General features: G+C 39.7%; 1 protein-coding gene across 2 annotated transcripts in view; it reads right to left on the bottom strand.

The window, feature by feature from the left end:
• The window catches only part of DNAJC5B (DnaJ heat shock protein family (Hsp40) member C5 beta), a 117,870-nt gene that overhangs the window by 58,155 nt on the left and 36,887 nt on the right, over positions 1–22,828 (bottom strand). For both annotated transcript variants that reach the window (XM_045861339.1, XM_045861338.1), the window contains exon 2: positions 4,737–4,856. The gene's annotated coding sequence lies outside the window, so the exon portion shown is untranslated. The remainder of the gene's footprint in view (positions 1–4,736; positions 4,857–22,828) is intronic.

Here is a 22,828-nt window from a genome sequence, read left to right as displayed (position 1 = left end):
CAAATGTTGCCAGGTGGATGAGGATAGTTTTAGAGGCCCCCTGAGACCCCCACGTTGAACAGCCAGGGCTCATAACCCTACAGAATTCAATTAAAAGGAACAATGTGAAAAACTTCAAAAAAGTTTTTGTGAGCTTTTAGCTTCTAAAAGTCAGATCCCAGCCAAAAATCCTACAGCCCTGAAGGTGCTGAGGACAACACTGACCTACCTGAGGGTGCAACTGTGGCATGGCTCAATGTTCCCAACTCAATTAGCTTCCCACGAATGTGGAGGCCCTGGAGGCCATAGGGGCCCTAGTCCCAGATCCCTGATTCACACAAGGGCAAGAGGAAAAAAAAAAATCCCAATTTTGCCTACCACAAAGCGGTATCCATACTGACTGACAGCTATTCAATAAATTATAGTACTTCTTTTTGTTGCTGCTCTATCTTTTTAACTCACCCATCATACTTTCCCTAGAAAGTAAGCAATTCAAGGTTTGGGGCTGTGTCATTCATCTCTGTGTTCTGCTCCTGCAGTTCAGCCCTGTCTTGGAACCACAGCCCAGCTGGCTATTTAGAACTGAAGGAAAAATTACCTGAGCAACTGACAACCTCCCTACTTCCTTTCCTGTCTTCTCTTTCCTGCTGCCATGGAAACAGCTAGGCTCAGGATACTGATGCTCTGCTGCACACATCCACCTAATACTTCCCAGTAATAGGGGTAACCAGCAGACTTCTGACAAGTCACACTCTATGTCAAAAATGAATGGGATTTACACCCTGGCTGGTGTGGCTCAGTGGATTGAGCGCCGGCCTGTGAAACGAAAAGTGGCTGGTTCAATTCCTGGTCAGAGCCTATGCCTGGGTTGTGGACCAGGTCCCCAGCTGGGGGCATGCAACAGGCAACGATTTGAGGTATCTCTTGAACTCTTGCTTTCTCCCTCCCTTCTACTCTCCTCTCTTTAAAAGTAAATAAATAAAATCTTTAAAAAAAACATGAATGGGAAAGTAGGGATTTGTGTATGGCTTGGTAGACAAGGAATGGGGCCACAGTCATTATGCTTGTCTCTCTGAAAGTTTAAGGTCTTGCTAGATAGCAAGATCCCCAAAGTTACTAAGAATATATCAACATAGGGATTCATATGCTAGGACTGTAAAATATAGAGTTAGAGGCCATCTAAGCCAATTTAACAAATGCCATTTGGGGCATTCTGGTCAGAGGTTATTATAGTAAACAACTTTGATATTACCCTCTTAGCTCCTCCTATCTGGAGAATTCCTAGGTCCTCACTGAAACAGACATTTTTCCTGAAACCTGCCTCAGTCTTACCTGATCTCAGTTGAGTAGCTCTGATACAACAAATTGGAGTCTTCCCTTAGGTTTTTTGTTTGTTTTTGTTTTTTGAGTATAGGACAGTCTCTCAGATGGTAAAACCTCTAAAATGTAAAATTTGGGTATTGTTGGCTTGCCTGAAGTGAGAGAGACTGAAACTGACTCACAGAAGAAGACAGGTGGGAAGAGATGGAGAGAGAGCCCCAGTGGGTTGAGTCCATTAGTTCTAGTTGTTTCTAAGTGCACTTGCACCTCTTCCCCTCCTACAATTTGTCAATCAACCCTTGCTTGCAGTGAGCCAATAAAATTCCTCCTCATACACAAATTTACATACAGTTTTTCTTTTGAGCATATGTTAGCTAGATTTTGTTCGCTGTCAACCAAGACTCCTTGGTATCATATGCTTTCTCAATTAAACACCAGTAGTGGTTTGCTGAACACCTCCAAGCTTGGCTAATCCATTGTGCATTTTTCTTAACTCATTCTATGTACTCTTCATTTAAATTGAAGTGGCTTCTAGGCACTTGGGAATGAATACTTTGGGGAAATAACAATGATATACTAAAAGATTCCAACCAAACAAATTCAGATGTATTGTGTAGACCTTACTAGCATGGCTAGAAAGAGCAGTGATAAGTCTGAGTCAAGATGCTTTCATGAAGAAAGTATATAGACAGCTATCCAAGAGCACTAAGAAGAAATAAAAGTATAGCAGATAGACCTTTGCATTATCTGTTTTTCTCTATATTCAGCATTCAAAAGGAAGTTTCAATGTAAGGGAAACATTTATTTACTCTTCATCATCTGTATCATGAAATAAGACAGTTGTCAGGGTTCCCATAAACCAACAGATAGTCCTAAAATCAATTTTAACAAGGCACAGACATGCACAATTTCCACTTTGGGAGCATTGTACTCCACCTACTTGGGTCTTGCTGTCACTAATACAGGAAAAAAGATTTAGAGGTGACTGAAGATAGCCTACTAAACAGATTATGATAATACCCACAGCAGACAATTCAGTTACTTATTCAAAGTCTGCAGTGCAGGCCAGGTCTTTAGGAAGATTGCAAATTAATATGGAATACAAAACTGAAAGCCAATGATGAAGTGTTCAGGGGTTCAGGGGTTAAATAATTATTGAATATAGAGGCAAACAGAAAAAGAAGGAATCCTCTGGAGGACAAGGATTCAGCTTTGGTGCCCAAAGAGTCCCAACATTGTGCTTGGCACATATTAAGTATGTGATGAATGTCTGTTGGGTAACTAAATTAACAAGTGGTTAACTTAAATGGGAATGTCAGGGAGAACTTCAAGAAAAGATGAAATCTGAACTGATAATAATACTACCATTTGTTTCTGTAAAATCTGACACATCCTTCGATTATGGCCCTTGTATCTGAGCCTGACCTTGGATCTTCATGGACTTGGTGGCCAGTGACTCTCTTGATCATCTGTTTGCATATATCAACATGAAAGAGGACTTTCTGATTTGGGGGAGCTGAAAGAAGAGGGACATTTTGACAGTTTGGGGCATTTTTTTCTCTAAGGCTGCCTCCTTCAAAGGCGATCTTCAGTCACCTGTAAAGGTATCCCAGGTGTGGAACAAGAGAGATGGGGTTGGTTGGAGGCCACCGTTTCTGGAGAACACTACTGGAAACAGCCTGGGATTTCTCCTTCCCCATCCCACGGCCATCCCCCTACACACTCTTCTTCCCAATGGAAGAAAGGACGGCAGATTCCATTTCTGAAATAGTTTTATACGTAGACACTCCACCAATGAAGACAAGGTAACTGGCTATTCCCTTGTTTTATGCTTTTTTTTTTCAAATCAGCTCTTTGTTTATAAATCTAGTCACACTGTAATCTGTACCTAAGTGAAATCTGGTAGCTGGCTTGCTCTGTGATATGGACTGAACAATATTCAAAATGGGTTGTTATAGAGAGTTTGCTAATTATTGATCACCTGTATCATCTTCTTTGCCCTATTTTCCAAAGAATTCCTTTCATACAGATAATGTCTATTAATTTAAGTACTTAACAAAGCCCATTTACATCAGTTTTGGAACACAAGATAAAGACCTGGTCAATGAGGTTAGTAGTTGGCTAATTACAAACTGAAACATAAAGGAACCAAAAGACTGCGAAGTTGCTCTCTGTGCATCCAGCAGCAAAAACCTGCTACTTTTTCTGTTTTCTTGCTGAGTTCTTCATATATTACTGATATACACAAGATTTAGTTTCAAATTCAATGGAGCATTGAAACCCTTAGTTGTTTTAATGTGTGAAAATATATTCTGCCCTGAGAACACACTACAGAGTAATAATGAAAACATCCCCTAAAATCTCTCCTTAAATAACCTTAAATAATGGAGTCATACCCTTATTTGACTCCTTATATAAAACATAATTTTTATGAATTCTTTTTCTGTAGCCTTTTGAATTCTAATATTCCTATGAAAAATTCAAGCCTTATTATTTATTCATAGTCTCTCATCTGTAAGCTATCCAATGAAGTCATGCAAAGTTATTAAGTAATTTAATTTTGATCATCCAGTACATGATACTTAATCTTCTGAACTTAAATATGTTCTAGCTGCATTACAATTCATTAATATCATAATTTATTAAAGCATTGATCACTATACAGTCACTACCAAACTGTATATAGCTCCCCTGCCCCTTGATAATAGATATAACTGAAAGAAGGTTCAGCATTCCAGTGACGATGGGTATCCAATTTAAAATAAATACATATTTTAAAGGTTTTAATTCCAGGAGTCCTACAAACGCTGTTCTAAAATTTTCATGTTGACATGTGAAATGTTCCTCAAAGCAAAATGTTCACATGAAATGTGAACATGAAATGTTCAAAGCAAAAGAAGCTTCATCTATATCTATTATGTGAATTCTGAAAAATGGGGGGAAAATCAAAAAAGTCTTTCTTGCAGGGTCCCATCATAGTTGAGAAGAAGAATACGGGCAGGAGAGATGATCATTAAACACAGCAAAAACGCTTTTGATGGCTTGGGCTGGAGAAACCAATGTGCTCAACCATATTGTTATTACTTCTGTAATTCCTCCATAGGGATCCAATTATTAAAACAAAATCTCCTTATTCAAATCATGTATCTTAAAGCTAAACATACATCCAAAATGCTAATTCTATGATTTAAAGTAATAATTCTTCCTAGCATAATTACCTATTTGCTATTGAAAAATAACTATCTCTTAATTGCACTGGTATTTATATAAGCAGCAGCCTAACCACAAGACTTGCGGTTAGTTGAAATAATCCACAATACCTGTTCCTGTGACTCCAATTCTGTGTTCTCAATCTGGAACAACTTGATGTTTTTAACTGGTCTGGAAATAAATGTGCAAAGAAATAAAGGGAGGCAAAAACGAAAGATGTTCCATACCTGTTCCACTGTTTCAAAGCAAGCAGCTGTTCCTTTCCATTGTTCCCATGCAGAGTTAAGCAGGTCAATGGAGTCAAGTTACTTTTCATTTGTTACTCTATCAGCCAATTGGTTATCCCTCTGGAAAACATAACAAAGAGAGAATAAAACATGCATGACCATAAAGGTTGCCATTACAAGGCATCTAGTGATACCAAAATACCTGCTATAGCTCATTTGCTCATTAGTCAACTGGTAACTTGGTTTAACCAAAAACTGTAATGGAACTGCCTCTATTTTCCACCAGGACTTTCAATTAAAAAAATATGCTAATCTCTTGACATGCAGAGTGAATTCTTTGAATATTTTTATTGAGATACAACTGACAAAACATTATATTAGTTTCAGATGTACAACATAATGGTTGATATTTGTATATATTACTAAATGATCACTATGATAATAGTAGTTAACATTAATTACTATATATAGTTACAAATTTTTTGTGTGTGTTGAGAACTTTTAAGATCTATTCTCTTAGCAACTTTCAAATATGCAATATTGACTATTGTTACCATACTGTATATTACATCCCCACAACTTGTTTTATAACTGTAAATTTGTACATTTTTACTCCTTTCAGTCATTTTGCCCAACCCCCAGACCCCCATCTCTGGCAACCACCAATCTGTTCTCTGTATCTTTGAGTCTGTTTTTTTTTTTTAATTTAACATATAAAAGAGATTATATGCTATTTGTCTTTCTCTGACATTACTTACCATAATGCCCTCAAGGTCCATCATGTTGTCATAAATGGCAAGATTTTCTTTTTCATGGCTGATTGATACTCCATTTTATATATATACATATATAACATATACATATATACACATATAGATATGTCTCATATATACATATATATGAGGTTTGTCTGGAAAAAGTACAGCCACTGTTAATATGAGAATGGTTTGTGCGATATTGACATAAACTGACAGTGAAGGAGAGTGGACCAGAATGCACATGTGTGAACAATGATCATTTCACTGTACTAGTCAGTGGGGGTTGTAGACTGTTGAGTGAGCTTGTGTACTGTGTGGCTGTCATTCGGAATGACTGAGAGAGTAGAGAAACGAATCTGCATCAGATTTGTGTTAAGCTTGAACGTTCCTCTCAGAAACTATTTGGATGATTCAGAAGGCTGCAGCTATGGGCAACTGGTGATTGGCAGCTTCATCATGACAATGTACCTGCTCATGCCTCACATCTCATGCAGAGTTTTTTGGTGAAACATCAAATCACCCGGGTGATTCAAGTCCTCATACAGCCCATATTTGGCACCCTGTGACTTCTGGCTTTTCCCATCTTTGAAAGAGAAGAGATTTCAGGAAAATATGAATGAGATTCAGGAAAATATGATGGGGCAGCTGATGGCAATTGAGAGAAGTATGTGAGGTCCCAAGGTGCCTACTTTAAAGATGACTGAGGTGTCATTTTCCTATGTACAATGCTTCTTGTATCGTCTTCAATAAATGTGTCTATTTTTTATATTGCATGGCTGGATACCTTCTGGACATATATACATATGTATATGTATGTATATATAGACACACACACATATATGTGTATATGTAACATTTTTTATTCATCCATCCATTGATGGACACTTAGGTTATTCCCACTTCTTGACTTTTTAAAATAATGCTGCAGTGAATATAGGGGTGCATATATCTTTGAGAATTAGTGTTTTAATTTTTTAGATAAATACCCAGAAGTGGAATTGCTGGATCATATGATAGTTCTATCCTTAATATTTTGAGGAAACTCCAAACTCTTTTCCATGGTGACTGCACCAATTTGTAATTCCACCAACAGTGCACAAAAGATCTTCTTTTCTCTATATCCTCACCAGCATGTCATTTCTTACCTTTTTAATAATAACCATTCTAACAGGTGTGAGGTGATATCTCACTGTAGTTTTGATTTGCATTTACCTGATGATTGGTAATGTTGAGCACCTTTTAATATACCTCTTGGTCATCTAGGTGTCTTTTTGGAAAAATATCTATTCAGGTTCTCTGCCCATTTTAAAATCTGACTGTTTTGGGGAGGGATTGCTGTTGAGTTGTATAAATTCTTTATATTTGGGAGATACTAAGCCTTTATCTGATACATGATTTGGAAATATTTTCTTCCATTCAGTATGTTGCCTTTTCATTTTGTTGATAGTTTCCTTTGATGTGCAGAATTTTTTCAGTTTGATATAGTCCTACATGTTTATTTTTGCTTTAGTTGCCTTTGCTTTTCGTGTCAAATCCAAAATATTATCTCCAAGACCAATGTCAAGGAGCTTACTGCCTATGTTTTCTTCTAGGAGTTTTATGGTTTCAGGTTTTACATTTAAGTCTTTAATCCATTTTGACTTGATTATTGTGTCTGATATAAGATAGGGGCCCAGTTTCGTTCTTTTACATGTAGCTGTCCAGTTTTCCCAACATCATTTATTGATGAGATGGTTCTTTCCCCATTGTATAGTCTTGGTTTCTTTGTTGTAAATTAATTGGCCATACAAGAGTGGCTTTATGTCTGGGCTGTCTGCTCTCTTTCATCTTTCTGTCTGGTTATACTGTCAGTACCATACTACAATGATCACTACAGATTTGCAGTATAGTTTGAAATCAGGAAGCATGATTTCTCCAGCTTTGTTGCTCTTTTCAAGATTGCTTTTGCTTCAGAGTCAAAGTGGGTCCTTCAAGATTCAGGGTCAAAGTGGGTCCTTTTAAATTTTCTTTTCTTTAGGTTGATTGCGTTTAAATTACTGCAAAGACCATGTAACATTAATATGGAGGAACCTGTAATTTCTCACAATGTAATTCAACTATTTTTATATCTGAACATTTTTACCCTAATCTTAGTCAAGAGGCACTGAGTCATGGTCACCTCCATCTTAGTCGAGGTGACTGAGGGAGTTTTAAGAATTAAGAGATTTCTTGAATTTGAAACAATGGGGTCTGGCTCCCAAGGCTGAGCTGAGTTTAAGTGTGTTGCTTAGCATGACAGGCAGCAAAGCCTAGGACTATTTTGTGTGAACTTTTCTAACTGGGCGTACTGGGATATACATAAAAAGGAATAAAAGGCTATTTCTCATAGATCCTGACTTCCAGCCAGAGTTTAGGAAGCAGCCCATCATTAAGCAGAGAAATAGGGCAGGGGGTGGGGGTACTAAAGACATTTAGAACTAAATACCCAAGTTCCAGAATCACTTCAATTTAAGGACAATGTCCTTTGATGAAATAAAATTAGTTGATGTATTACCATGGTGAGATTAAGGGTGACTTTTTATTTATTTATTATTTAGAGAAAGGGGAAGGGAAGGAGAATGAGAGGGAGAGAAACATCAGTGTGAGACAGAATCATTGATCAGTTGCCTCTCATATGTGCCCCATCAGGGGACTGAACCTGTAGCCCAGGCATGTGCCAGGACCAGGAATCAAACCGGTGACCTTTTGCTTTGCAGAATGACACTCAACCAACTGAGCCATAGCAGTCAGGATGAAGAGTGACTTTTTTAAAAAATTACAGTTTATGTTAAGTTCAATTTAATGAATATATTTAGTAAAATTCATCATCTTGGACAAATAACTACATTTTTCTTAAATCATTACTTTTTAATTTTTAAAATGTAGAAAAATGAGTTTTGCAATTTTTTAAGTATTACAAAACTCTTAGGTGAAGGAGAACTGTAGCTGTGTTTCAAAGAGCAAACACATTTTCTTATTTATCAAGTAATTCAGCAGTTATTATTTTTAAATTTTTTATTGTGTCTTTTCCATTATCATTTAGTCACCTACTAGATCCAGGCACTGGGCTAAATACTAGAAATATACTAGTAAACAAAAGCAAACACAGACTCTGAGCTTGTGGGTCTCAGAGTTACAGTACATTAATGAAGTGACTACTCCAAGAAATATGAAAGTGAGACTTTGTAGAGATGCAACAAGACCATGTAAACCCATAGAACAGAGGGAGATTATAGAAAACTTCCTTGAGCGAAAATAACCAGGCAGAAATATGAAAAGAACTAGATGATGGGATTGCTGGTAGACACAAATATATTCTAGGCAGGTGATAGAGCATGTTCAATGGTCCTTGTGCTTAGAGAAATAAAAGAGACATGTTGATGTGCTCTCCTACATAGTGCATAGGATGTCAGCATGTGCCTATGCACATATGGCTTCTAATATATCCTCTACAGATACAGCCAGAAATTAATGGGATCAAATTCCATTTAAACAGGTGAGTCTTTCTAGAAGTGGTGAGCTTTGATGATGTTTTTAAAAGGAAATAACTCATGTTAAGCACATAAATAATTCCTTGATGTAAAATGCAGTAAGTGTATTATAAAAGCATTGTCTATTGAGTCATTCAAGTTGGAAGAGGATAACTTAAAAGATATTCCAAGATTGAAACAAAGTGGTCTTTCTGTGAGGCAGAAAACTGGAGAGAGAATGATGTACGTATTGGGTGGGGCAGTTTACATGCTAATTTTGCCTGTGTATTCTGTTTGTGGAATCTTCACTATTCCTTTGGGTGCTCCTCGAGACACTGTTTTCTCAATTACTAGACAGGGCTAAGGTTATTATAAAGTAGTAATGAGTATATCACCACAGAATCAGGGGCTAAACAAATGTAAATATTCAACCAAAATGGTCTATCATAAACATTAAGGTACATAGTCTTTAATTTAAACTCATTATGAGCATGTGATGTTCAAAGGCACATAGCCCCAACAGATATATCCTAATCTAAACAGCCTAACATGATGAACTAAAGTGTTATTATTGCTGTCAGTGTTACTATACTTATTACTACTCTACATTGTTTATGTTATTATTATTACAATTATAGGATTCAGGCCATCATTTTGTAAGTTTCAAAAGGAAGAATCATCTGGGAAAGCTCCATTCTGTTAAGTGAACTTAGAAAGGAGGAGGACAGGTACTTTGGTTGTGTAAAGTGAAGGGGCTGTTGGCTACCCCTGCAGCAGCACCTCAGGCGTAACTGCAGATCAATCCTGGCAATTCTTCTGTAAAATCAAGTGTTTATATTTCAGAAGAGCAAACTTTTTCATTCCTATTTTGTTTCATAATTTTCCAAAGTTAAAAAATGTTCCTTTTGAGGAAGGTTACAAAGGGAATGGACTTTTATTGTGCTTAAATCTATAAGTATGGAGAAAGCATAGAATCACAGAAGCTAAGGGGGAAGAGCTAGATGGGAACTCTTTTTAGAGTCACTTGGAAAGACTTTTTAAGAATTCTGATGCCTGGCCCCACCCAGATTATCCCAAAGCAAAATCTTGCAGAGTAGGGACAGGTTCAGTCACTTTTAGGTCCTGGGTGTTTCTAAAGAGCTGCCGGTTTGAGAACCACTGTTAACCTCTTCCCTTATTCACTCAGTCTGACAAGCAGAGACCTCTTCATTTAAGTAACATGGAAAACACCTATTGACCAAGCAGCTCTCTGGAAGAATTTTCCATTGCCTAGGTGTCCTAAGAAGACATTTACTGAAGATAATACCTCCTATGTGATTAAACACAAAATAAAATTTGGCTTTGACTCAAGACGGAATATCCAAAAATCAACATGCCTATTTCTTAGACTCTGGGCAAGTTACTGTAAGCTTGTATATTTTCTGTAAAACAATAATAAAATAAGAACTCTTTTTATCTCTCAGACCTTTTGTCAAAGTCTACTACAGTTTGCGAAGAATGATACTAAACTTTATTTATAAACAGAGATCTAACAATTGTTCTCTAGGATTAGGTTTTTAGCAATTGTTAAATATAGTTACTCTCTCCATGCCTACCCCCAAATTGAAACAGTATGCTAGAAGTGCTTTAAGAATTTGAAAGTGCAATCCTGGTAGATTTCTTCCCAAATCTCTAAGTCATCAGTGAGTGGTATATATTGAATGGTAATTATTCCCCTGTTATCATAGGGCAAGACACTGTACTGGGGGTTTTGAGGGATTCAGAGGTGGTGGTAATGGTGCTAATAGTAAGTAACGTGTTAACTACATTATCTCACTGAAATCCTACAAAAGTATAAGGTTGGTACTTTCATATCCTGATTTTATAGAGGGGGACTATACACCTTCTGGTAGTGAGGACCATCTGATAGATTTCGTTGTTTCTTGAGCAATACAGAAAACTGTATACATCTCACTGAAGAGTCTGAAGAGCAGTTGGGAATGTCTATGGGAGTCTTGACAGTGGCAGCGAGTTTAGACTACATTAGAGAGCTTTGCTTCAGAAATTTACAGTTTAATTCCAGGGAACTCCTGCCTGCTATATTCCCTTGCTTATCAATCTGTGACTGAGCCAGATGGTGTATGTGTTAAAGCTTAAGAAAAAAATGGTGTAATGGCTTTGAACAAGGAACTACCAATAAGCACATTCATTAATGAGGCCCAACAGGTAGTTCAGTGTCAAAGATAATACTTATTTGGTTAAGTAAAGCTCTGAATCTGAGGCCTGTGTTACTGAGGAAATATTGACTGAGTCTTGTCCCCTGCTAGGAAACGTAATACGTATTTCACAGATGTGAAATTTAAACACCTTGTTGCTTACTCACCGTAAGCAATTGCTGTAATAAACCAAAGAGGCTTCGGGTCCCACGGAAGTGTTTATTTGACAAAATGTCTATAAACAGAAACTTGTTCTTTAATTTTGCCAGTAGTTATTCCATTTTCCCATTAGCTCAAAATGGATCTTATATTAATCAGCTAAAAAAGATAGAAGGAGGCAGAAACTTTTGCTCAAAAGTCCTTTTCAATAGTATTTTCAATATGAGCAGAGATTGTCCCTGTAAAATTATCATTTGAATATGGCTAGACAGCCTGCAAACTATCAAGTGCCCAGAAACCAAAATAGTTCTCATTCCTTTTTATTTGGCTTTTAAGTGGTTAGTAGGACTGGACTAAAAATATAATTTTATCTTAACCCTAAATAAGCCCCCTTTCAAATAAAGCTTCACCCAGCCCAGGTAACAAATATTGTTTTTATTCAGTAGGACTGCATCGCCCTCTGGTGTTCAAAAAGAAATGAACTGTCAGCAGGAGTTCCAACTTCAAAATATGACCCCAAATCACCCTCCAGTATCCCTGCTGCCTCTCCCTCTCAGCCACCTGAGATTCCAAGAATTGCCAAGAAAAACATTCACAGAAACATCAGGGTGGGACAGGCCATGCCTGCAAAGGGCACCGCCCTCTTGTTGCGTTCTTCTGAAGCCGCAGTTTTGCACTAGTGTTGAGTCAGTTGGGGTATATAAATTATAACCTTACAAAAATCTGTTTTGAAACTTATCTGAAGAGAGAAACTTTGGAGGGAGCAATTTTGGATGTCAGGGGTCTCAGACCCTTTCACTCACTGGCTGGGCAGGACAGAAGACCCAAGATATAGGCAGCAAATTCACCAACAGGAGTAAATGCTAGTTAGCTGCTGTTGGGGAGTGGCAAAGGCCAAAAACATTCCTTATCTCTGGGTACATTGCAGAGATCCCACAATGACAGGTCTTAGTCAGGTTTTCCTCGGCCAGCAAGGTAGGGAAAGTGTTTTATTTGAAGTTTGAATGGTTTCCCTGGTGTCACAGAAGGACAAGGTGATGGTACAGAAAATGTGTGTTAGAGGAGTTGGAGAGAAGGTCCCCCTGGGACCCAGAATGCAGGCACAGGGGCCTCCCCTCTGCGGGTTCACACTGCGGCACTTCCATTTGCATTGTGCCCAAACTTGACACTGGCAGCACAGGGTATCTGTTTCCTAGCACTACGGTAGCAAGGTAGCACGAACTGGGTGACTTGAAACAACTGAAGTGTATTCTCTCTCAGTCTGGTGGGGCTGAAGCCTGAAATCAAGCTGTCAGCAGTGTTGTTCCCTCTGGCAGCTCCCAGGGAGAGTCTGTTTCACAACTTCCTCCTAGCTTCGGGTGTTGCTGGTAATCCTCGATGGACCCCAGTGTCTGCCCCCATTACCTTGGCGTTCCCCTGTGTCTGTGTTTTCACACGGTGTTCTCTCTCTGCGTGTCTGTCTCTGTGTCTCCTCTTCTTACAAAGACACCAGTCGTGTTGGATTAAGGGCCCACTCTGCTCCAGCACAACCTCATCTTAACTTACATTTTAATTATATCTGCAAAGAACCTATTTCCAAATAAGATCACATTCATAGGTACAAGGGGTTAGGATATACCTCTTTCAGTGACACAATTAAACCCACCACAACAGGACTATAAAGCTGGGCAGGTTTGGGGGTTATATTTGAGCCCATTCAGTGGTATGCTGGGAAATGTTTAACAACCAGCTTTCCAGGGAGGAAAACCCCTAATCTGCAGTGTTTGCAGTGTTTCATGGTGTAAACTATTCCTTCCCAGGCCTATTTCAACCCACCAACATGACACCTAACTTGCAAAATTCCAGAAAATTAAAAAGTGTGTGGCCCTCATTCACTAGTACTAACTGGCTTCAGCATGCCATTGGACCTATTATATTTAAAATGTCAATGGCTAAAAGGACTTATCCATTATAAGTTTCTATAGTTGCATATTGAGACCAAGATGCCACTGCAATATTTGATCATCTATATGTAAAGTGACTTATTTTTTATATATAATTCTTATCAAATTTTAAATCTAAGTATGCCTCCACTCCACTCTGTTTTCTGGGCCTCCCTTACTCTGAAGCAGCATCAGCATTATTCTCCATCCAGCATTCCAGACACTCTGCCAACCCCCCACCTTTGCTGCCCCTCCACCCACAGGTTCCTTGTCCTCCCTGTGACCATCCCAACAACTCACCCAGATTCTCTCAGGGCCCTAGCACTCAGCTCGCATTCACTCTGCCCCAAGTCCTGTCACTGACCTGGGGCCCTTCAACTCCCTAGTGCTCCTCCCAGCCAGTACCCTCTCCCTCACAGTTCCTTATCCTACTCAGGTACCCAGATGTCCTCCAGCTTCAAACCTTCAACTCCAGCCCTGTCCTTTCTGCCCACCATTACCTGCCTCACTAACTCACTCCCCGGCACATGTGGCATTTACGCCTCACTAACACTTCTCAGCTCCCCACATCTGTCAGCTGTGTCCCTTTCTTCAACCCTTTCTCTGTTGAGCTTAGACTCCAGCATCGCCATTGTAACTATTCCCTTCATACCCCTAATTCCTTCCACTGCTCCAACCAACATTCAATTCGGCTTCTACTGGTGAGGCAGATGTTGCCACCACAGACCCATGGTTTCCAACCTCAACTGCAGCCCAGCCTTGCATCTTGCTGTGTGTAGCAGAAAGACCTTAGTCCTTTTACCATTCTCCACCACTCTCCTCCAGCCTTGTGCTTCACTTCCAGCAAGACATTATGTCCTACATCGCAGGAAAAATTCTAGAGTGCTCTGTTGTTAACAATGTGTTTTCACACAGGTTCATTTGGTCTACACAACAACTGGGACAGGTAGAGAAAATGTCATTCCCATTTTACAAAAGATACTGAGGCTCAGTGGAGTTTCATGTCAATGTCAGACAGTTATTAACAGAACCTGGGTAGGAATATAGATCTTCCAATTCCAAGAATCTCAGGTCAAGCAATAAAATCCAAGGGCACCAGCGAGTCATTGGCAGCCAGGACTAGCACCTGTGTCTCTGGGTATTTTCCAAAGTCTTTATCCACCCCTAGGGTGTGCTGCCTTCTCAGCAATGGTCCTGAAGGTCATTTACCCTTTATGTTTAAAAAAGTAAGAAGTAGAATGATCTTGAAAGCAATAAGCAGTTTTATTTCCCTCATGTAAGTGTTCATCTGATAGAGTGTTCTCAGAACCTTGGCTGAAATAAGGCCACTCACCCTCATGTACTGTCACCTGGTTCACAAGCTCCAGAAACAACACCAAAGAGAGATGGGGGCAGCCAAACCAGGGGTCTGATCTAGAAACATTATCCCACAGAGCCCAAAAGGGTGCCTGTTGACTTACAAAGGTGCCATGGGGAATCCACTAGGTATGTAGAGCCTGGGTAGCAACATAGATTTCCCAAATCCAGGAAACTCAGGTCAGGCAATCAAGTGGATGCTTTGTCCAAGGGCACCACAGGGACGCACACTGTCCTCAGAGCTACCAGTGGCACCCTACGTTCTCCTAAATGTCCTCATGGGCCACTGCAATCCTGTCCCATCCCTACCCAAATCTGCCCATAAAACCAGTTTAAAATGTGCATGAATCAATAATTCTGCAGGTATGTGCTGTCTGCTGATTCACCCATGGAACAGGTCTAGACTTTCCTTCATTTGGTTTGCGCCTTAGGCCCGACATGCCCCTGCTCCTCACTATCCATCCCCACTAGCACTTTCCAGACATGCTGTCCAGTTGGAAACTTACTTTAAGTCTCTTAAACAAGAGGGCTGTCTCACAGTACCTACCCTTGGCAGCCCATGGTGACTCTGCCATCCTCTCCCTCCCATGGCAAAGTGGGGTGGTGGGAAGAACACAGGGTCATTGTGAACATTAAATGATGTGATCTATGCAAAGTGCAAGCACAGAGCTTTTGATAAAGAGTAGGAACTATTCATGCTCTGTGGATTGCCTCAAAGGCAGAGGAAAGCAGAGCCTTCCAGTAGCTCTAAGTTGCATTCAACATGTTCAGACTGGTGAAGACAAAAATGAACCCCCTCCCCAATGTGCCCTTGAGCTTCAACCAACAGGTAATGCCTTCAGACCTAGCCTACCTCAAGCATGGAGCCTCGGGACCTGTGGGGAATGCAGCACCAGTGCAGAAAGGCAGTGACCACACAGATTAAGAGTATCAGATGAAGTTGTTTAAACCTAGGTTAGAATACTTGTTCTGCCATTTACTAGCTGTGCCACCTTAGACAAGTTACTTCAACTCTCTAAACCTCAACTTCTTCATCTCTAAAATATACAAACAGTAGTTAAATAAATATCTAATTGAGAAAATGGGACTAAGACTACTTTCCACATGGGTCTTTCTTGCAATTAGAGATAATTACTAAACCTACTGGTGACATATTCAGTGTGGTGGTTAATTTTATGTGTCAACTTCACTAGGCAAGGGGTACCTAGATATTTAGTTAAACATTATTCTGGGTGTGTTTGTAGGGTGTTTTGGAATGAGATTAATATTTGAATCAGTAGACTGAGTAAAGCAGATTGCCCTTCCTAAGTGGGTTGGCCCCACCTGATCAGTTGAAGGCTTGAATAAAAAAAAATGGCCAACTGTCCTACAAGTACAGTCATGAACCACTTACCAATGGGGGTACCTTCTGAGAAAGACATTATTAAGTGAGTTTCTTGTTGTACAAACATCATACAGTATAACATAAACTTATACCTCCCCCGGCATCTGGGGGAGGGCAGCGATGGCAGGGGAGGACACAGCAAATCTATCTTGGATGGTCATTTTGGAGATGTGCTACTTCCTGATGATATGAAGGACCTTAAAATGATTTATAAGAAAAGGAAACATACCGTAAGAAGATACTGTATGTTTAGTGACTCTGTTCCAGGTGTGAAAAGGACATGAGGCCCTAGGGAATATTTTATCTCTTCTTGCATAGACTTTGAGAAAGGAAAATGAAGAAAGCAGAGAGCTAGCTTGGGACAAGATTTGGTTTTCTAGCGATGACCTTGGCTACGAGACAAGAGACACCCTGCAAGGAATACTATGAAGCCTTTGAGAGCATCGATGACCTGGCAGGCAGATTTATCTCCTAATCAAGGCTTTCAACTAAAATCTGAGTTTGGGATAAAGGATAACCCAATTACAATTTATACTATGAAAGGCAATACAGGATAAAATGGCCAATGATTCTTTGAAAAAGATAGTAGAAAACTATCAGGAGCAATACTTATAGGAAAAGATGTCTATTCACCAAGGTTTACTGAACACCTAGGTACCCTGGTGATTCTAACAGGTGACTGAGTTTCAGGCCTCATATAAACTGGTGTGTCCTCTAAAAACAAGTGAATGAGGAGCTCTTGATAAGCCTTACTGACAGTCTCTTCTCTGAGAAGCAAGAAAAATCTGAGTTTAGTTCTGATTCACAAAGAGCTAGTCACTGATTGACAGTGGGGCTGTGACACTTTAGAATTTATAACATCCTTGGTGTGGCTGGATAAGTACAGGACTTTCAAAGCTCATTTCACAAATTTAGGGGAAAAAGTTGGTTGATTTCTTGCTTAAGGACTATGAATCTGACAAGCCAAATAGACACTACCATCACAGACGACTCCAGTGTGGAGGAAAAGTGGTAGGATGTGCTAAATTCTTGAGGCTGCAGAGAGAGAGAGATCTCTTTACTTCTGATTTGAAAAGAGCACTGTGTGAAAAGGTAGAAGGAGAAAGTGACCCAGGATGAGACCATGAGTGGTTTAGAGCAGCAAGCACTAAAAGATGGTGGACAAGAATAAGGAGAAGCAATAGCACTTTAAAACCATGTTTGACTTAAATATTTATCAATAGGGGACTTGTGAGATAACCATTGGGGTAAATCTGTTATAGACATCAAAGACAAAGAAGTAGATCTACATGAGCTGATATTAAAAAATGGTTTAATACAGTTTCATAGTTAAAAAAAGCAAGGCATAAGAGTATATGTGGTAATAAAAGGAAGTGGATCTATGGCATATATATATACAAACACACAGAGAGAGTGTGTGCATAATACATGTTCTCACATTTGTGTGCACACAGAAAATTTCTGGAGAACATGTAAAATGCAAAGTTCCATGGAGGAGAAGGACTGGAACTGGGATAGGAAGGGGAATTGTTTTTCAGAACATAACTGTTCATTTTATACTGTTTAAATTTTTTTTACTACATTCACATACAACTTTTTAATCAAAACACTTCTCTTTCATTAACTGTGTTTGGGGCAGGATCATCAGTGCTGCAAGGGGTCCCCTGCTTTGAGCAGCAGCACACTGTCAGCATATAACACCCGTGTCATCAGCGTTGCCTTGTCATCCATCTATGGCCAGCCTTCCCCTTGTGGGCCATTCTCCACACCACTTCCAGTTTGCTCTTTCAACAATTGGGCTTACCTAAGCCAAGAAGTCCTTGCTGCCTCCTGTTTCCTACAGGTCCAAGTCCAGTTTCCTTAGCAGGCATTAGTGGGAAATGATATGGCATCTAGTACAGTATCATTCTTGGACTATTTCTGGACCCAGGCAGAAATCTGGTGATCTTTGTTCTTCTCTTCCCTTCTTGACCTATGCCTGGTCAATCAACCAGGTTGAATCAATTCTCCTTTCTAAAGTCCTCTGAAGTCCATTGGCTTCTTTTCTTCCCCCTGTCACCACCTTAGACTAAGTTCATCGTCTCCTTGATTTTCTCTGTCAGCCTCCTGATTTCTTCCTTTTTTCCACCTTTCTCCATTCCCATCTGTTCTTCATATACTACATGCAAATGGTATACTGTCACTCCCCTGTGTATAACTCTTTCAATCTACCCAGTGATCTTAAGCTAAAAACCCCAACTCCACCAGCAAGGCCAGCCTCTGCCTTTATCTTCACATTTCCTTCCACTCTATACACTGTTCATTTCCTTCAACATCCCATCTTTCTTCTGAGACTTTACACATGCTAGTCTTCTACTACTTTCTTCCTTGTCTTCCAACCCCGCCTAGCTCACTCCTTCAGCAAGAAGGGTAAGGAATAATAAGAATGTAATGAAAAAGTCATAAGTAATGGAGGAGGAAAGTCTTCTGCACTTTGAAGAGGAATCGTGCAGGAAGAGAACTGCATGAGTAAGACCATAGCTGCAAGGAAGTGCTGAACAGGCTAGAGAGTGGAAAGTAGAGGAACCTATCTGATCCATAAGCACAAGGAGGACTGGAAGAATGAGTAGCAGAGGGGCAGAACAGCCCAGCAAAGGTAGACAAGATGAAAGAACTCAAAAGCCAAAATAAAGAATTCAGTCCTCATTTTTGAAACAATAGGAAAACTTGAACTGTTTTTGAAGAGTGACAATAGGGTTTATTTTAGAAAGATGTGACCAACAGAGTGCAGAGGAATGCAGTTGGGGAGATGATGAGAGCCTGGCCCAGGGCAGCAGCAGGAAGACCTGGCACAGAAGGATGGATTCAAAAGAGATATGGAGATGTAACCTCCTGACCTTGATGACCAAATGCAGAGGAGAGACCTGGGGATCAGAGAGGACTCATGATTCTAGCTAGTATAACTGGGAGTATGGTGAGGTCATTGTCTGTGATGGGAAACACAAGAGCAGAGCAAAGTTGAAGGAAAATTAGGTGGGGAACATGTTGACTTGAGTGTATCCAGTCAGGAAGGTCATGCCCATAATTAAAATCAGACACAACCCTGGTAACAGCATGCAGGGCCTTTCACAGAACCCACCTGTTACAGCTAGTCTCTTCCTTCCTGGTGTGGCATGTTTACATGACCCATTTTCTATATCCCAAAGAGGCCATGTGAATTTTTTGCCTTTCATGCAAAGAAGAAGTTATAAAAGCACAGGGAGAGTGGACATTAGATCTGTGAGTGGGACAAGACCCATTGAGCTGGGGCCAAAATTTGCACTAGAAAACTGTTTTTCTCCCCAAGCTGGTGTCAGTCACTATTCTGCTTCTCTTCTTTCAAGATTCCTCTCAAGTCCCAACTCTGCCATGATGAGCCAGCTGAGCACTCGAGACAATTTTGCCTCTGTTCTGCACTGAGCCCTTGGGATACTTTGAAATACACAGTGCAAACATTTTTCACATAGTTGTGCACTTTCTTCTTTGCTTTTGAACTCTTCACAGGTATATTTCTTATCTTCCTAACCAAATTCTTAATTCTTAAGGACCCAATTTACGCCAAACATTTTGTTCTGTTATTGCCACAGTGTATGCTACATATTACATTTTCAAAGAATATGAAGGGGATTGAAACCAACACTGAATTCATTTGGGGGAGACAGGAGAAAGGTCAATAACCTCTTTGAATGAATAGGGCACAACAGGAGATATGTTGTATGTCTAACAAGGGGTGAGATGGTATCAGTTTCTAACATACAAAGGAACATATTCAACCATAAAAAGTCCTTTTCTCCTCTTCTTTTTCAAATTTAATTTTATTTTAATTGTTGTTCAAGTACAGTTTTCTGCCTTTTACCCCACATCCCAGCCCATACCCCCAGCCCTCCCCACTTCCCTCCCATTTCCACCGCCCACCCTTCTTATTGTCCATGTGTACTTTACACTTGTTTCTGCAAACCCTTCCCCTTTTCGCCTGAAATTTCCTCCCCTCTCCCCTCTGGTCCCAGTCAGCCTGTTCTCTATTTCAGTGTCTTTGGTTATATTTTGCTTGTTTCTTTGTTTTGTTGATTAGGTTCCTGTTAAAGGTGAAAACATATGGTATTTGTCTTTCACAGCCTGGCTTATTTCACTTAGCATAATGCTTTCCGGTTCCATCCATGATATTGCAAAGGGTTGGAGCTCCTTCTTTCTTTCTGCTGTCCCCTCTTCTAATAATAATGACTCTGCACTTTTTACTATGCTTGAAAGGAGGAGAATACTGGAGTTCTAATTGTCAAGTGAGTTGTCCTCTCACCTAGCTACGAAGTCTCTTTTCCTGGAACCACTTTTTCTTTATAAATCAGAATTGTAAAATAAAATAAAGAACTTGTCATTTATAGTTGATTATACTCAGTTGTACTAAACAGTGCTCAAATGGCAAGACTGAGGGTTAGGTCTTTCATTTCTTATTAGTTATTTCTTTAAGTGAGAGGTCCATTTATATAACCATCATGATGTTTGGGCATAATTCCCTGTGCAAAAGAGGTGGGACAACCCCAAGTATCACCAGTGGCCAGATTGTACATTTGTCGTGATATCTGAGGGGGAGATGGGGCAAAAGGGAGGAAGCTAGTTTTCTGCTGTCAGTTGACACTACCAATAGGCCTATCATCACAAAGAACTCACTGGCTGTCCTGCTACCAGTTTCTGGCACTCTGCTATCAACAGCACTATTTAATATGGAAGCCTCCATTGGGTTCACCCTTCACCCTATATAGGGGGATTGGACGTATGGGACCTAGAACTCATAGGTTTCAAAAGGGAGTGTAATTAGGAGTAAGAGAGGAAGTAGCTCAAAAGTAAATCTGAGTCGGGAGCCCCATGAAGCATGTCTCTAGAGATTGGCAAAGACAGGGAAAAGGCACTAGAGTGTTTGCTTCACAATCCTACCAAGGGCTCAATTCCTGCTTCCTTTAGTGCATGCCTCTCCCCTTCTGAGCTTCCCCAGGCACAGGGTAAACAGCAGGAGAGTTCCTTCTCAGCTCTGGTAGCATGTTGGCTCTGAATCACATTCCTTTTCCAGATTTCTTAGGCCTCGGGTTACAAAGACCACATTGCACAATTCTTAGGAGACTATGCATGGGGGCTGGGCTGGGATGAAGGGGAGTGTCCTGTATGTGTCAGAGATCCAGGAGTGGCCAGTTGCCAAGACACTCAGGTGTTGACAGCAAGAGACAGAATCAAATATCTCAGAATCTCTGAAGAGCTGGCTTTCTTTTACTTTTTGTTCTTTCAGAGTTATTAAATAAGACTTGTCAAGATGCGTCTTATCAGATGATTTGATAGAAAACATTTCAAAAGTTCACTTGCATACCTGTGTTTCAGTTTACTGAAGAGATTTAAGAATTCAAAACCCACAATGAAGAATCTGAAACTAAAGCTCATTTTATCCCTCCATTTTTTACAACCAGCTGTCTCCTGCAGTTTTGTGCTGTATTATGCACAAAATTACTCAATATATTACACAACTTTTGAAATTAATATGGAAGCTGAAAGATATTGCCACAGCCCTGTTTAAACCCTGCGCCTTGATGGAATGTTCTTTCCTGTTGGTAATCATTTCATAAATCTCTTTTATTAAAAACAATCTGTGTGGAAAACCAGAAGCATATGGAAGATCTTTACAGGATACATACTTTTCATTTGGTTAAAAAAATTAATCTAGTGGCCTACAGATATATGGCTATAAAAATAAGGCCTATATTTATATTTAACAATTATTAATTTCATTTAATTTTCTTTCAGATGAATTCAAACAGAGAAAGCTCTGGGAATCTGTATCCAGGGAGTGCGCAGGTTATCTGGAGATGCAAGACATTCATAGCTCTATATAGAACAAACCCTGGATACATCTAAGGCAGCTACTGAATTATCAAGTTATTTCCAAATAAAATATTAATTCATGGGAGTAAATCAGGGAAGGCTCAATAGAGAACATATTAGGTAATAGGACTGGCCAATTACCATGGATGGTATAATGGCCCCATACCTGCCAGATGAAGTGTTTACATTAACAGAGTACACATACTCATACCACAGCATATACACATATATACACATAAACAAATTGTCTACCAAAACCAGAAAAGGCAAGGCCATCAGGAAGTCTGTGTATTTATTATAAAGCAAAAGCTTGTTAATTGTACAAATGCCTTTTCCCCTCACTGGACCACTTCTATCCAGGCCTCAAGTCATAGTAGCCTGTCAGTTTCCCTGAATTTATTTTCATTGTTATATTAGCCTTGTGGATAGAGTCTTGAGTGCCTTTTCTTGACTTTAACCAAAGTTTGTTTTGTTTGGAACTATGAAGGCTAGGAGAGCTTTGGTGAATAGTGTCACCTACATAGAGTATCTGAATTTACCGATAACCACACCAAGGTGACAAAGTGAGATTTTATTAATCTCAGAGTAGTCCAACTTGGAAATTAAAATAGCTAAAATATGAACCAGTAATCTCATCCAGCATGAGTTAGGGGCAGGGAGAATTGGAGAGGTCACTAGGCTAAGAGTGAGAGTACTTAAGCTTTAGTCTCCAAGCCAGCACTAGCTAGCTCAATGACCTGTCAACACACTTAACCTCTCCGTGCTGGTTCCTCTCCTAGAAATGAAGGGCATTGGAATAGATGATCTCTAAGTTCTCCTCCAACTCTAAAATTTGGTGGTATGTGGCTAACACAATGGTTGGAAAACATTATAGTCAATAAATATAAATGTGGATGAATTAAGACATTCCATATTTTATTATTTTAGGGTGAACCTAAACTTAGTTTTTA

Source organism: Phyllostomus hastatus, unplaced genomic scaffold, assembly GCF_019186645.2.
Source record: "Phyllostomus hastatus isolate PE091 unplaced genomic scaffold, TTU_PhHast_1.1 phas_scaffold_21, whole genome shotgun sequence".
NCBI classification, from domain to species: Eukaryota; Metazoa; Chordata; class Mammalia; order Chiroptera; family Phyllostomidae; genus Phyllostomus; species Phyllostomus hastatus.
Note: the sequence above shows the minus strand (reverse complement) of the source record. Positions and strands in the feature narration are given on the sequence as shown.